Below are 17,711 nucleotides of genomic sequence, written 5' to 3' on the forward strand. Positions count from 1 at the left end.
GGCACCAGTGAGAGATGATAGGTGAGAATGAAAAGGCAGGTCAGTTAGCCCATCGTGATGAATACACTTGGAATTCAACACGATGGTTTCCAGGGGGGACCACGTGGAGGACAACCTGACAGGATATATTGTTAGCAATGGAACGTAGTTAATATAATTTTTTTTATTTTTTTAACAACACAAACGAGCATGCGTCTCACCTGGTGGTAAGTGACTACCGCCGCCCATAATCACCCACAACACTAACGGCATTGCAGGTGTGCTACCGGCCTTTTAAAAAGGAATATGCTCTTTTCTTGAAGGTTATGATGTCGTATCGATTTGGAAATACTGCTGCTGGAAGTTGATTCCAAAGAGTGGTTGTGCATGTGTGTATTACTAACGATCACTTCCCTCCTCTTTCTAACTGCGGTTGCCAAGCGTGGCAACTATTTGAAATACCCTACAATAGAAGGCCTATGTTCAGAATTGGACAGTTAACGGTTGATATAGTATGTTTAATCTTCATTTTTTTTTCACAAGTGTACATTTTATAATTCTCATTATAAGCTTAAAATGTAACCTAATCTTGACCTAACACCCGAAAGGGCCGTTCGCATCAAAATTAAACAGCCGACAGCAAATTTCATTCTAACGCACAATGTCCCAACAAATTGCCGTACAAAACAAGGGCGTGATGTTAAAACATTTACACAATTTATTATTCCAAGTTGCTCTGGACGAGTCCCAATATTCGACCTGACCTGGCCGAGAGCGGCACGGATTTAGTGAGCCTCGCGCCGCCGTCGCGTGCGGGTGTACCTCGCGTGCATGCCCTACACTCTCTCCATCCCTCTCTCCCAAATCCTAAGTGCTGCCCGTGCGAAAGGAACACTAGTGGAAAAATATAAAACTAGGTACGTAACAGTAATTAACGGTTACCCCTGCGTTGCAGGGTTGAAGTATTTTCGAGTGCACTTTAATACCGCAATAGTTTGCGGTCGCTTTGTTTATGTAGCGAGATGATTTTATTTTTGACGGAACAGAGGTTATGATCATTTGTCAGCTGATGTAACTAACCCTTTATCGCTGTGTGGCTGTGACTTTACCTAATCTAAACACAGGTCATTTTTGTACTTTATTAAAAAAGTACATTAAACACATATGTTACATACAGTTATTTGTCTTGCCTTCCAATTCTATCGCTTCTTAATTCTTAATATTGAAATTTGATGTTGTATTAAAACAAAAAAAAATGGATATTTTTTTAAACAAATCGCATATTTTACAAAAAGGACTTTTTAAAGTTATTTTTGGTATAACTACAGCTACAATCGTAATTTACTATACTGCTTGCCTCTGGCAATGCTCGACAAATCAGAGAATCAGTACTATAATAATCATTACTGTCCCACCTCTGGACATGAAGGAGAGAATGTCGGTCTTCTGCTATGATCATCAGTCAGACAGCTCGATATATGAATTTATATCTATCCAATTTCCCCTTCTATGGATCAAAAAAATACATAAATAATATAAAAAACCAGTGGTTTGATGTTGTTTTCGTATTTTAGTCTCAATTTTGTTTTTTGTTTGTATATCATATTTCTATTTCTCCATTATGGGTATTTTGTACCAAAACTCATATACATGAAGTCTTCACTCTTCACTCGCGTTTTTGCCGCCAACCAGCTAAGTTTGAAAGGCAGTGTTCCTGTTTGAAAGGTGAGGTATAACTGTGAAAATAGAGTAAGGTGGCATTAGGTGGGCCATCCTCTTGGTAGGCCTGCTTCTTTACATTCTAAGTAATCTAAAAAAATTGTAAATTTATACATATATGCTACTAGAATTAAAGGGAAATAAACTTAAACATCTTCATTTATGTAAACACTAGTTTTTGCCTCCGGCTTCGTTCACGTATGGTGTTTGGTTTTTAATAATGATAAAATTGTTTATTTCTTAGCAAAAGAATCAATTTAGAATTTTGCACTTCTAACTTAAAGTTGAGAAATTTTCATCTAAATCAAATTATCCCCTATTTGACTTTATTAGGGATACAGTTTTCAAAAACTGCCGAAAAACTTTGATTTTAACAAAAAAAAAACTTAAAAAAAACTTTTATAAATATTCATTTATAAAAGTTTTTCCCCCATTTCACTCCTTTATGGGTGAAATATCCAAAAACAATGAAAAGTTTTTTTATTTATGTTTAATCAAAAGTCTAAAACTAAAGTTTCGTAATTCAAGCTTCAATTATAACAAAACTCCCATATAAATTTTCATCCCCTATTTCACCTTTTTAGGGGGAAATTCTTTATAAGCTAATAAACATATTAATTTTGGTTTGAAACCAAGAGCTTAAATCTAAAGTTTCACGTGTCTAACTTTAAAACCGACGAAATTCTATATAAAGTTTTAACTCCCGTTTTATCTCCTTAGAGATTGAATTTTAAAACTCTTATCTTATTGTTCATCATCATCATCATCATCATCATCACCATATCAACCATCAACCGTCCACTACAGAATAGCCTTCCCTATAAGGGGGGGTTTTGCCAGTAATTGTTACATTTGACAGCGGGTTGCCAACCGCAGCTAGATTCTTCATCGACCATTAAATTTCCTTAGTCGCCTTTTACAACACTCATGGGAATGGAAAGAGTGATCCATTCTATGCCGAGACCACACGACTTGCTGTTCACCTACGCTATACAAGGAACCTATCAACAAACTTCCAAGATTCTAGATTTAAAGACTTCGACTGTGTAGTGATATATGGGTCAGCTAGTCAGTCACTCAACATATCAACATACATTTTTATACATTATATATTTCATATTTAGTTTTTGGAAATATAAATATTTATACCAATTACATACACTTAACTTTCAAGTCCTTACCCATCATTATTGCTATTGGCATCCCTCTTCATCCACCTCTCTTTTTACTCAATTATTTAATAGAATGCTTTGTCATTGAGGTCAAAATACGCTTTGCGTCTTCCACAGTACATTTTCTATTCATTCCTTCTCTTTTTATTACAAATCTATTAAAGTTGTTTAAGAAACTCTCTTATGTAGACGTATCATGTCCATATATTTGATATGACCATTAGAATATATAATAAAATACCAAAATTAGGGGGAAAGGGATTGTTATTAATGGAGACTGAGAATACCATTGCTAGCAATATACCCAACCAGGTCGACCTCCTCGCGGTTCCCCCTGGAAACTATCATGGTTAATTCCTAATGAATTCATCATGAAGGGCTAACTGGCCTGTTTCCATTCTCATCTATCACCCTTCACTGGTGCTCCGCCAACGTATCCCGTTAGCGCAGGCGGGGTTACCATACCCTTTTCACCCAACAAAAAAAAAAAACCAAAATCAATAATGGAACTGCCAGTAAATCACTTTAAACTACAGTTAAAAAATGGTTACTGGATTACAATTTTTATTCAATAAATGACTTTTTAAAATATTTAAATGTATGTAAATGTATAAATAATTCAACTATATTATATACTTGTATATATTTATTATATTTAGGGATTTTAATTTTGAACTTTTGGACTTATTATTTATGTATATGTATATCTGTTGTTTATGAGTTTGTCAAGTTTCCTTCTTTAATCTAATATCGTCGTATATCTGTAATACTAAATACTGTATTAAGAATACTGAATAATTTCAAAGCAAAACATTATTATTTTAAAATACAGATAGGTAGATAAACAGATCGGTACATCATTTATTTGCATCATTTACAGTACACAAATACACAAAAGAAAGAGGGGGGAATATTATATATATATATATATATATATATATATATATATATATATATATATATATATAGTATTTATATATATAATATAAATAAATACATAAAATACACGATTTGAATAACAAACTTGCCTGCTGAATGGTACGGGAGACTTTTTTTTATTTTTTCTACTTATGTTTAGTACAAATGATCAAATTGACAGTTGCAATACACGTTCAAAAACGTCAATGATTCATTCATTTTCATCCCCGTTAAGTACAGACGAGTTTTGTATATTTAACATTTAACTAGAAAATGAGGGAGTTTCTATAGTTATGTAAACACGCAATTGGCCAATTTTTATCCAATTTGGCTAGGGACGTCAACTCTGTCACAACCAGAAGAGGAAGGTACGGCCGAAATGGAAATGTTACATTTTATTTTCATATACAGAAAAGCGGAAGTTCTCGATTTGACTACAATATATTGTACTAGATACATTATAATATTTATTGATTCCTGTGGCTTTGTCCGCGTGATTCAGTAAATAAACAATGTGCACTATGTGCTAAGTTAGGATATGCCTATCCATACCAGAGGAAGACTTTGTACAAAAGTCGTTTGCTTGGGCATCTCTGTTTCATTCGTGTTTCAACCGTGAAACAGTCGTGTTTGCATGGTTGTATTTCAGTTTGGAGGGTTGGATATGGCAGTGAATTTACAGGGTACAGAGGAATAATACCTAAGTCCTCAGAAATGGTAACGCATGGGCGGAACAGTATACTCTGTTATGCCCACTGTACTGCTCTTGTCTATAGTCGACGGTTACCGGTGTAAATCAGGTAGGCTGTCAGCTTTTTTCCCATTCTAAGTTGAATAAAAAAAAATATTTCTCAAATTTGAACAGTATTTAATAACTTTTTTATAATCGATTGGGAGTATATTATTTATTATTCAGTAGCCACATCAGCCTCAATAGATTCCACGAGTCTGCAATTAAAACAAATTTAACTGCAGGCAATTTTTTAAGCATTAAATAAATAAACGAATAAATACCAATGATTATTTGAAAATGATTGCTAACCTTTCTTTAGCAGTCGAATTAAAAAAAATAGATATTCAAAATGGAAGTCAACAACTTATAATATATATTTAAAAAGTTTATATTAAATTAATAAATTAATTAATAATAATTATTATTTATTTATTTATTCAATATATCTCATACTTTGGTTATATGATAAGAAATTTATATATATATATATTTTTATTGCACTAAAATATATAGTAATAATAACAAATTAGTAACAAAGACGAATGATTGTCTCTAAAAGAGATTTCTTCCAGTCAACCTAACATAGTGGCATAGGGGGGAAAGGGATTGTTAGTAATGGAGACTAACAATCCCATTGCTAGCAATATACCCAACCAGGTCGACCTCCTCGTGGTTCCCCCTGGAAACTATCATGGTTAATTCCTGATGAATTTATCGTGATGGGCTAACTGGCCTGTTTTCATTCTCATCTATCACCCTTCACTGGTGCTCCGCCAGCGTATCCCGTTAGCGCAGGCGGGGATACCATACCATTTTCATCCACCAAAAAAAAAACAGTGGCATAGGAAGTAGTAACTATTATTTTAAAAAGATCAGCATAAACTTGTTAACTTTTAATATGCTTCTTATTACATTATTTTTTTTTCTAGCCAAAGCCTACCAATTACACATCTAAATCGTTACTTCGTGTGTCTTCATAAATCTTTCACGGTGTCCACGAGTGATTAACCCAAATATAGGGTCGTCTTAATCATGGCGCCGTATATTTTTATTAGCCGCGGACAAGTCACGTCGTGGTGGCCGGACCCTTCTCATTTTGACTTGAGAATTATACTGTCAATGCTGTGGATTGCTTGCGGGATTCCACGAATCGTCTAGGACGATCTTCGTAATGAGGTGCTTTGCATGAATTTAAAAAAAGAAATTCGTGTATTTAAGAATATTATATTTTTTTGTTTGTATAAATATAAATGCGTGTATATGGGTACAAACACACACACACATACACACACATATACACACACAATCACACACACGCACGCACGCACGCACACGCACGCACATGCACGCACACGCTTACATACGCACACACATGCGTACATGCAACAGACACGCGCATACACACACGCACGCACGCACACACGCACGCACACACACACACACACACACACAAATGTACACACGAGAATTTTTATAAATTTGCACTAAATTAAAGAAATAATACATTTTTATAAATTATTTTATTAAGGTAACTTTAAGGTTACCTTAATACCAATTTTATAGTTGTCTTAAGGTAATCCTTTTTATTAACGTGAGGAAATGAGTTATGCAGACCCATACGCCTCCCCCGGGGCCTATGGGTACTACCGAATTCCTACCGGCCAAAACCACTAGTGCTATGAATCCCAGGCTCACCTTAAGGTAACCCTATAGTAACAATAAGGTAAAAATAATTGAGGGTTGCTTTTTAAGTTGTATCGTTTGAAATAAATATAGAAAATCTAATAGATTATTACCATTTATTGTTTTTCAAACAATTCTCCGCGATATTTAATACACTTTTGCAAGCGTTCAAACCAGTCTTTAAAAGATTTATTCCACTCCGAAGTGGGGATAGTAAAAATTGCTGATTGTATGCGTCAACAGCTTCTTCGGCCGAAACGTTGACCACGAAGATTTTACTTAATTTTGGAGAACGTAAAAAAATTGTTACGGCTTACGTTGAATCGTTACGTTAAGTCTGCCCTGTATACATATTTTAATATGTATAAATAAACGCTAAATAAATTATTTTGATATACATAATTGAGTAATTCATTAAATTCTACTTTATATTTGCATCGAATAATGACAAAATTTATAACATTTCTCACTTTAAACGAATGTAGAAAACAAACTGTGCAACAACAATATGTCCCAGGTAACTATTTAAATTAAAGCCACATTCCCGGGAGCATTTTGGATCCGTTAATTTGGTATGTCAGTAACAGGCGAGCCTCCTGTAAACTGTTGCCATACAATTTGGAGGATGCTCGTTGAACATGTTAGCTTATGGTTGGAGTAACAATCGAACAATATAATTATTTATTTATTCTTTACTAGCTTTTACCCGTGACTTTGCCCATGTGAATGAGATTTTTTTTATACAACTTAGAATGGCAAACGAGCTGACGGCCCACCTGATGGAAAGTGGTAACCGTCGCCTATAGACTTGAGCAGTACTATGGACATAACAGAGTATACTGTTTCGCCCATGATACCCCCCATGCGTTGTCATTCCTGAGGACTTAGGTGTTATTCCTCTGTACCCAGTAAATTTACGCCATATCCCACCCTTCAAACCGAAACACAGTCATGCAAACACAACTGCTTCACGGTTGAAACACGAATGTGACAGAGGTACCTAAGCAATCGACTTTTGTACAAAGTCTCCCTCTGGTAAAACCTGCAATGCCTTTGGTGTTATAAATAATCGTGGGCGGCGGTAGTCACTTACCATCAGGTGAACTACATGCTCGTTTGCCCCCTGTGGTATAAAAAAAAATAATAGAATCCGACCAATATGGGCGATATCAAAAAGGGTGATGACCTTTACTTTCTAACATCAAGGTACAAAGGAACCCAATATATATATATATATATATATATATATATATATATATATATATTGGATCGATATCCATATTACCAAAGCCTAGTAAAGATTTTATTAAAAATAAAATATAATAATAAATCCAATTTTATCCGGAATTAGAACAATACCACATTTTCATTGCTATAAACGAGACATTACAATAGAATAAAAGATGATATAATTATCCGTACGTATATACGTACAAATCTACCTCAATTAAATGCAGGTGGCCTTTATTATTTAGCCCGAGATCTCCTGTACCCTTGCATAATTGATCCCAGTCTCAGGTGTAGCGAGCGGCTTGTGCGTCTTTGTAATGGAGAATAGACCTTATTATCGAGCAATACAGTCCAATTAGAAGTGTACATAGGCTAGACAAATAGATGGCAGATTGGCAACAGAAAAAGAAAATGTTTTCGGAGTGCAGCGTGGATTTATGTAGGTAGTCTAGACTAGACGGGCGAGCGTTCGTTGAACTTTGTCGACTCCACTTGAAGAGTGGAGATGAAATTATAAACTTAGATATAGGAAGGTGTAATGGACTAACATTTTTGTTGGGGGGAAAGGGATTGTTAGTAATGGAGACTGAGAATCCCATTGCTAGCATATATTGCTAGCAATGGGATTCTCAGTCTCCAACCAGGTTGACCTCCTCGCGATTCCCTCTGGAATCTATCATGGTTAATTCCTGATGAATTTATCATGATGGGTTAACTGGCCCGTTTTCATTCTCATCTATCACCCTTCACTGGTGCTCCGACAGCGTATCCCGTTAGCGCAGGCGGGGTTACCATACCATTTTCACCCATCAAAAAAAACCTTTTTTGTTGTTTGTAGAAGTTAACTTTATGTAAGAGAAGGAGAATGAGAACAGGAGAGAAGATATGCTACGTTTCATTACCATCATAAATGCATATAGATAAAAAAAAACTATCTTCTTCAGTTGGTTGCATTATAAAATAACTGTATCGCTTATACATTGTTGCCGTATGGTTTTGCAATAGAATGAACCACCTCTTTGTATCACTTGAGTGTCGTAAAAGGTGACTAAGGGAACATAATGAAGGGAAATTACTGTTAATGAAATTAATTCGTTTATTTATTGGCTACGGTCACGACAGGGAAATATGGATGGAAGTGTATAATTAAGATTGTGTTTCACAAACGAAAACCGACTACAAATGTAGCACAATTAGTTTGTTTGTTTTGAAAACTAAATTACTAAACCGATTTTGATAAAACTTCAACGGGACCAATCTGTAAATACCTTTTAAATAAATAAAGAATTTGTTCAAATCCGTTTATACCTGACGAAGTTATTGGAAAATAAACTTAAAAAAAAATATGTCTAAATTGACAATCCTTTTTTTTTGAGGTCGGTTAAAAAGTAGCCAATGTCTTTCTCACCAAATTACTACAAATAGGTACATATTTTATGGCAAATGTCAAAAATTTTTTTATACAACTTAGAATGGCAAACAAGCTGACGGCCCACCTGATGGAAAGTGGTAACCCTCGCCTATAGATATGAGCAGTACCATGGACTTAACAGAGTATACTGTTTCACCCATGATACCCTCTATGCGTTGCCATTCCTGAGAACTCAGGTGTTATTCCTCTGTACTCAGTAAATTCACGCCATATCCCACCCTTCAAACCGAAACACAGCCATGCAAACACAACTATTTCACGGTTGAAACACGAATGGGACAGAGGTACTCAAGCAATCGACTTTTGTACAAAGTCTCCCACTAGTAAATTTGCGGTATTTAAGGCATATTGTCCTCTTGTCCTCTTGGTTGCATGGGTGACGGAGAGTACATGAGGGTACTATACAAGAGGCCCCTATACAAGAGGGTACATGGTGGGCGCAATTTAGGGGCAATATTTGAGGAGCATGAGGAAGGTAAATGAACGGCCGAATACTGCAACAACTGAGCATGTGGTCGGCCCCGGAACTGGCGACCTGTCTGCATACTTAGCGTTACAATCATTAACTGTCCACTGCTGAACATAAGCCTCCCCCCCCCCCCCAAAGGGCGGCTTTGCGAGTAGTTCCCACTCTTGGCAAGCCGATTGGCTATCATGGTTAGACTTTGATAGTTAAGAGTTTTGGTGATGTTTTAACCATTAAATTAATGTTTGTAAAAATAAAATTGTACTCTTATTTTTTTTCGTTAATTTCTTTGAATTTTCAAACTTATTTTTCGTTATATTATAATAGTTATTCGTTTATCTAATAAGGTTCAACTACAACTTTTTACATTTTACAGATTACTTAATCAATAGCATAAAAATAACTTCGCTTACTAGTTACGCAACAAAATATAGAAGTATTTATTCTTTACTTATATAATTATTTATAATATTTCAAAAAATTTTGCTAGTTATTTCAACTAGTTTAGTTTGAAGGTACAAAATTATATTAGACTTTATTATCGACTAACAAAAGTCGTATAAATATTTAACTTAATATTTCACTATGAAGCCAAATAGGTCAAGGATTTTAAAAAATAGACCAACTTTTTTTTAACCGACTCCAAAAAGAAGGGGATTCTCGATCCTTTTGTACTTTTTTTTCATATTTGTTTCCTCATAACTCTGTCATTTATGAACCGAATTGCGTTTTTTCTTTTTTATTATCTGAAAGGATATATAAACAGATTTATTAAATAAAAAAAAATATATAGAACTAGTTTAGTTTTTAATTCAAAATTACTGGTGTTGCCACAATTGAAATTGTTGTTTTTTTTTTTTAATAAGGGACGCAATTTTAGTTATTATTAATTTACAACCATTAATAAACAATTTAATATTATTGCTGTTTAAGTTAACTCAGTGAAGTTACATTGAAATTAGGTAAAATTTTATTTATAATATTTATTTTCCTGCAATAGTATATTTCAATATTATTCATATAATCCACGTTTATTACCAAAAATAAGACATCAAAAAGATACGATGGAGTATTTTTACTTGGATAGTATGGCAAATTCCGAGCCAAAAATAGCGTGTATAGTATTTTATTATTATATCCACCATTAACTGTCCACTGCTGAACATAAGACTTCCCAAAAGTAAAGTTTTGCTAGTAGTTGCCACGCTTGGCAGGCGAGTTGGCAACCGCAATTGTTAAGCTTTGGTGATAATTCATAAGGGACGTAGTATTTATTATATTGTCATTTTTATTCAAATAATAAATATTTTATAAATTATTGTCTATTTAAAGTACTTTTGTATGTCTATATTTGTTACTAGCTGTATCTCATGGCTCCGCTCGCAGGAATTCATAAAAAGTACGTACATTCAAAGCAAAAAAAATTAAATTTCCCCTCACAAAGCGCATTAACTTTGAAAAAAAAAATGTTATTAAAGCCAAGTTTAATAAAACACACTCGCCCAGTTCAATAAGAAATATTAGGCCATATTCCAATTTCCCATTTCACGCATAGACACGGCCTGATTGGAATCCTCGTCGGATTGCTACATAGTCCCAAATGAAATCGGAAACTAGATAAGATCGTTGTTTGTGACAGATCAGTTATAAAGTAATTTACATGGGTCGCAGGTCGCAGCCAACACATTATATTAATATATATATTATTATACAACTTAGAATGGCAAACAAGCTGACGGCCCACCTGATGGAAAGTGGTAACCGTCGCCTATAGACATGAGCAGTACCATGGACATAACAGTACACACACACATACTGCTTTGCCCATGATACCTCCCATGCCATGCCTCAGGAATGGCAACATTCCTCAGGACTTCCTCTGTACCCTGTTAAATTTACTGCCATATTCCACCCTTCAAACTGAAACACAGCCATGCATATACAACTTCTTCACGGTAGAAACATGAAGTAGAATGGGACAGAGTTGCCCAAGCAAAAGGACTTTTATTTCCATAATCAACCGACTTCAGAAATGAGGTTCTTAGTTCAGTTGCATTTTTTTATGTTTGTTACCTCATAACAGATTGAACCACCCCTATCTTTCCCGTGGGTGTCGTAAGAGGCGACTAAGGGAGGGCGAGGGATGGGCAGGAGCGTCCCTCATAAAGCATCTCTAAAAGCCTAACTGCCAAGCGTTTACCACGTTTGGCAAAACTCCCCTTATGGGGAAGGCTTATGTCCAGCAGTAGAGAGTTAACGGCAGAAATAAAAATAATTGCTGAGATGGTTGGATCGAGAAATAGACGACAACTTTTAATGAATCCTATATTTTATTTAAATACATATTTTAGCAGTGCAACGCAAATGCAGATGAAATTAGAGAGGGAATACAATATGGCGTACGCTGGGTACTTCCCAAAGCGATAATAGATGGCGCTGTGTGTTCCATTTACATAAATACGATTATTAAATTTAATCTAATTACAGCAATAAGAAATATCAAGTAAATTGTATGGAAAAAACTGTGTACTTACTTAGGTGTTGAATGGAATAAATTTATTATACATTAAAGAATGTTTTCTACAAAAAACAGATACTACATTGTGTATGAAATCTCTAGGCCGTTTCATTTCACTTTCACTTCCAATATAATGGGAAAGTGAGCAGGTGAGACCGTTTTCGCATTAAATCAGAATCATTATACGAGAAGAATGAATAGTACTTTGGGAAAAATAGAGCACTTGAGTATTGAGAACTGGTATAGTGAAGTACCTAAAATTTTTGATAGGAAGGTATTTATTATTGAAGCAACTTTATTGACCGAAAGAAAATTTGCCACAAAAGGCGGACTTAAACCTAGTAACATTTTTTACCAGTCAATCTTGGGGATGAACAGTGAACTAGGAACGCGGTACTTCATTTTGTTTTTTGATTCCCTCTTTCTAGTGGGTGTAGCGGATATTAATTTCCAGGCTTACTACTTTGGTGGTTTATTACGTGTCATTTCCTTTTAATTTCTTTACATTCTTCCTTCTTTCATGTCATTATTATATTTTCCTTTCATCCTCTATCTCTTTCTTATTGTGGTTATTGTTCCTGAATTTTGTCTAATACGGTACTTCATTATTGAAATAGGTAGATATAATAACATTTTATAGCTATATACTCATATTTAAATCACCGTATGGTCCCAGCATAGAATAGGCCACCCCTACTGTTCAAAATTAACCTTTTTATATATTGATAATTGTAGTTTTTTATAAAAAAAAGAATATTTAAATATATATATGAAATAGAACAAAAAATACATACAATACATCAGGTCAACAGACGGCATTTTACTTACAAATAATATAGTTAATAAATAATTTATATATATATATATATATATATATATATATATATATATATATATATATATATATATATATATATATATATATATAAATATATATATATATATATATATAACAAGAACCAGCATATTTTACAAACATAAAAGTGGTCCTTCGATAGCCAAATAATATTAAAAAAATATATCTACAGAAGAATAAAACAAACCCTGCCAGTATTAACTGTAGCCTATATTCTTCGCTATCCCATATATTATATTTTATATTATTTTTTGCTTAAATTTATGAAAACATGTTAAGCTATTAAAACACCATGATATATCAAATAAATAAGTCCTACTTTCACATTAATAAGTACAAAGACTTTTTAAAATCTTTCTATCTGTGTTTAAATCCAGTATGGAGCTTTGTACGCTTATATAGTAGGACATGGAGAAACTATTTAATTGATGTAATACCTTAATTTGATCTATGGGGGGAAAGGGATTGTTAGTAATGGAGACTGAGAATCCCATTGTTAGCAATATATCCAACCAGGTCGACCTCCTCGCGGTTCCCGCTGGAAACTATCATAGTTAATTCCTGCTGAATTCATCATGATGGGCTAACTGGCCTGTTTTCATTCTCATCTATCACCCTTCACTGGTGCTCCGCCAGCGTATCCCGTTAGCGCAGGCGGGGTTACCATACCATTTTCCCATCAAAAAAAAAATACACAAATTGTGTTTATTATTATATAATAAATAATCTACACTAATATTATAAAGAGGAAAGATTTGTATTTTTGTGTGTATGTATGTTTGTAATGAATAAACTTAAAAACTACTTTACCGATTGCAAAAATTCTTTCACCATTACAAAGCTACATTCACCCTAAGTAACATAGGCTATATTTATTGCTAGAAAATATTAGGGATCCTTGCTAAAACTTTAGTAACGTAACTCGAGGTGTAAAAAATGTTATAAAATATCTTTCGTCGCGTGCGCTGCGGAAACTATTGGTGATAGAACAAAAGTATGTTCTACGATATTGAAGAAAATATCAATAACTATAAAAAACTTCGCGATACTATATGTCCAACTATTATCGTTATGTCACAATAACCACTTTTTAAAATGTTGTAAAAATGTTCACTTGTGCAAAGCCGGGACGGGCCGCTAGTATAACAAAAATAAAATGTTAACTTCAGTCACTACAAAAATAACATGGAATTAACTCTATCGATTACAAGAAGAATTATGAGAACCGATTCAAAATTAGGGACGTGATCGATTGGCGTAATCACAAAAAACCTTCTTTGAAAGTCACTCAAAATGACCATTTGTTTCGTTCTTTAAAGAGTACATTAAGCCGACGATAGTCTCTGTTGGTGACGGACGAGTTATAAGACGCCCTTATCCTTATCAAATACAGTTATCTAAAAAAAGAATAAATCATGAACACAGGAATTTAACGAATAAAACATGTACATTACTGAATATAGAAACTATTAGCAACTAGCTTTTCGTAATCTCCGAATAATGACGAGGTTAAATAAAGAAAGTCATGATAGAAGTAGTATTTATTTAGATATAAAAATATATTGATATTTATGTACCTAAAATAACGGTTATAAATACTTAATAACTTATAACCAGAGGGAGACTTTGTACAAAACTCCATTGCTTGGGTACTTCTGTCCCAATCGTGTTTCAACCGTGAAGCAGTTGTGTTTGCATGGCTGTGTTTCGGTTTGAAGGGTGGGATATGGCGTGAATTTACTGGGTACAGAGGAATAACACCTGAGTCCTCAGGAATGGCAACGCATGGGGGGTATCATGGGCGAAACAGTATACTCTGTTATGTCCATGGTACTGCTCATGTCTATAGGCGACGGTTACCACTTTCCATCAGGTGGGCCGTCAGCTTGTTTGCCATTCTAAGTTGTATAAAAAAAAATTTGACGGCCAATATGATGTTGATGACGAATGTGTCTACGAAATGTCTGCAGTAAAATCGATGTGCACCAGTAAAGGGTGATAGATGAGAATGAAAACAGGCCAGTTAGCCCATCATGATGAATTCATCAGAAATTAACCATGATAGTTTTCAGGGAGAACCGCGAGGGGGTCGACCTGGTTGGGTATATTGTCAAAATAATGCTCACATTTCCAAGCATGTTTGAGAAAAGAATATATAATATTTAAACTTAATATTGTATAAAATAATTTTATTATTTCACGAGATAAGCAAACCGTCGGTAAATCACAGCCGCTGGGTCGATGCTAGAAGTTCCAACCCGAATTTGTGAAGTGGCGCTCACCGCTAATTATCGAGTCGAATATTCTATCCGGCTGAGTGATTTGTGTTCGGACAGCCCTTTGTCTTGGCCCTTTACCCTCATAAGATATATTAGGCCTACATACACGTGCATACGTTATTGCGAACGTGGGTACTAATGCCTTTATTTATTAATCTATTTTCGCCGCTACTAACTTTATCTCCAATTTACATGTATATAATGCTAATTGTTGCCCGTGGTCTTACACGTATAGTGTCGTATTTTTTCTTTAAGTTGAAATTTTCAAAAAAAATTTCTAGTTTTTTTTTTATATCACTGAGGTGGCAAACAAGCATACGGCCCACCTGATGGTAAGTGGTTACCGTAGCCTATGAACACCTGCAATACCAGAGGTATTACGCGCGCGTTGCCGACCCTGAAGAAACCTCTTTACCCCTCTTTTGAAGATATTAGTATTTCAGTGGATGCTCACGTTATAGAATAAACTTATGTGAAAAATCTTAGCTTTCTATACTTCATACGTAAATTTAAATGTTGATAGTCAATCAAGAAAAAATATTGTATATACATTATTTTTTTTAACTATGTTTATATTAAGTTTCTTTTAAAATACCGCGCTCATGAATAAAGACTCCTATTGAATTTGAAACTAGTCGAGCTTATTCGTATTTTAAGTTAGTAAAGCCTTCATAAATAATTATAATCAATGCCCACGAGTAGACTTATTCCATTGTACTAATGAAGAGTTTCACAGGATAGCAACGGAGTTTATCTGTGGTGTTAATTAATTAATACAAATTTAAATGTACATTATATAAAATAATTGGAATAAAGCCTTGTTGTACGAATTGGTAAAAGCGATAATGTCTGTTGAATAAATAAATAGAATTAATTAAAGAAATAACAAAATCTTATGTCCACTTGTATCGAAATCAGGAGAACCTTAGTCTATATGTGATAATGAAAAGGCTTGTTTTTCAATTTATCATAATTTATAGAATCAACACTAATAAATTGATATACCACACCACTCTTTTGTCATATAGAAAAAACTACTGCCATTTAAAAAAATATTCTCTATATAAAAAAAAATTAACTTTTCCAGAATAACAAAAAATATAAACTATATACCAATTAAGTTAAAATATTGTAATGGAAAAAATATTGTTTTTTTTTTTTATCAAATAATACATATATACGTTATTTGTCTATAAATAACAGTGCCCGTGAGTTTACCGGCATGACGAAGAGTTAATTTACCTTATTCTTCTTCATGCCATGTACTGTAATAATATATGCCAAATTTCATCACTATTGGTTAAGTAAAAGTACCAAGAACTCATATTCACATTAATTATAATATTAGTTTATACCAATAACTTAATTCACATGACTGGTTTATTGATTAACAAAGAATAAAAAAAGTAGCTTATGTTTTTTTCCATCCCAATTAGTACATGTATGTATGCTTAAATTCTTAACGATTCGTGGAACCATAATAAAACTCTAACCCGTAATAAACAAACAAATCAATATTTGAAATAATAGTGAGAATTATAATCCTATTTCATTGTATTTAAAGTTTTTTGTAAAAATATATTTTTTCCCTGAAAATAATTTAGACACTTTCTGATTAAACGCTACTCCAATTTCATTTCTTACTAAAATTCAGAGCAGAGGCTAACGTCAACTGGTTAATCATACATTCTAATTACGCACTACAACAGAGTCATCCCCAGACCGTCCCTGTATAGCACCTTCAAGCGTGTCTGTATAAATTCAAGCCATAAAACAAGTGACAAGTAAAATGAAGCAGTCCTCATGCCAAGTTCACAATGTAACTTCTAAAGTGCAGACTAGCTGACAAAATGGTGGCAAACACAATGTTGTTTTGAGTCTAATTGCAATTCTTTACAGTCGTATCTAATTATATATATATATATATATATATATATATATATATATATATATATATATATATAGTGTAAAACTGTTACAACAATTTTATAAACTTCTAATATTACCAGAGTGAGACTTTGTACAAAAGTCGTTTGCTTGGCGTGTTTTCATAGCTGTGTTTCGGTTTGAAGGTTGGGATATGGCAATGAATTTACAGGGTACAGACGAATAACACCTGAGTTCTCAGCAATGGCAACGCATAGGGGATATCATGAATGTAACAGTATACTCTGTTATGTCTATAGTACTGCTCATGTCTATAGGCGACGGTTACCACTTCCCTTCAGGTGGGCCGTCAGCTTGTTTGCCATTCTAAGTTGCACAAAAAAAATAGTAATTAATTAATTTAACTACTACTCTTTACTCATTAACTAGACGATATGACCGTGATGTTTTCAGTAATTAATATAAAGCACGATCTACATCTCTATTTGGTGTATTCCAAATTTTATAACGAGGTAAAAACTTTATGGTACCAAGAGGTACACAAATGAATACACTCAGCAAATTTTTTTTTTTTTTTTTTTTTAAACGGTTTTATTTAGCTCGACCCGTACGGTATTTATTTATTTGGGTCAAAATTAGAAATTGGAATTTAAGCACCTTCCCGTTGTCAGATTGATCTGAAATTTGGTACACACATATAATTTAGATGACAATACAATATAATAAAATCAATAACATTATAAATCTAAGATGGCCGCCGATACAAAATGGCGGATTACATATTTTTCCTTAACCCCCGCAATATGGGTATCAAATGAAAGGGCTACACTAGTAAAACA

General features: G+C 33.8%; 1 protein-coding gene across 2 annotated transcripts in view; it reads left to right on the forward strand.

Annotated features, from left to right (window-relative positions):
* Positions 1-748: 748 nt before the first annotated feature.
* LOC116413505 (cell adhesion molecule Dscam2) overlaps positions 749-17,711 on the forward strand; it is a 267,994-nt gene continuing 251,031 nt past the window's right edge. The window contains exon 1 of one of the 2 annotated variants that reach the window (XM_052894224.1): positions 749-896. The gene's annotated coding sequence lies outside the window, so the exon portion shown is untranslated. The remainder of the gene's footprint in view (positions 897-17,711) is intronic. The other variant, XM_052894223.1, reaches the window with a different exon arrangement.

The sequence above is a fragment of the Galleria mellonella genome, unplaced genomic scaffold, assembly GCF_026898425.1.
Source record: "Galleria mellonella isolate WM207_F2 unplaced genomic scaffold, CSIRO_AGI_GalMel_v1 utg200, whole genome shotgun sequence".
Taxonomy (NCBI): domain Eukaryota; kingdom Metazoa; phylum Arthropoda; class Insecta; order Lepidoptera; family Pyralidae; genus Galleria; species Galleria mellonella.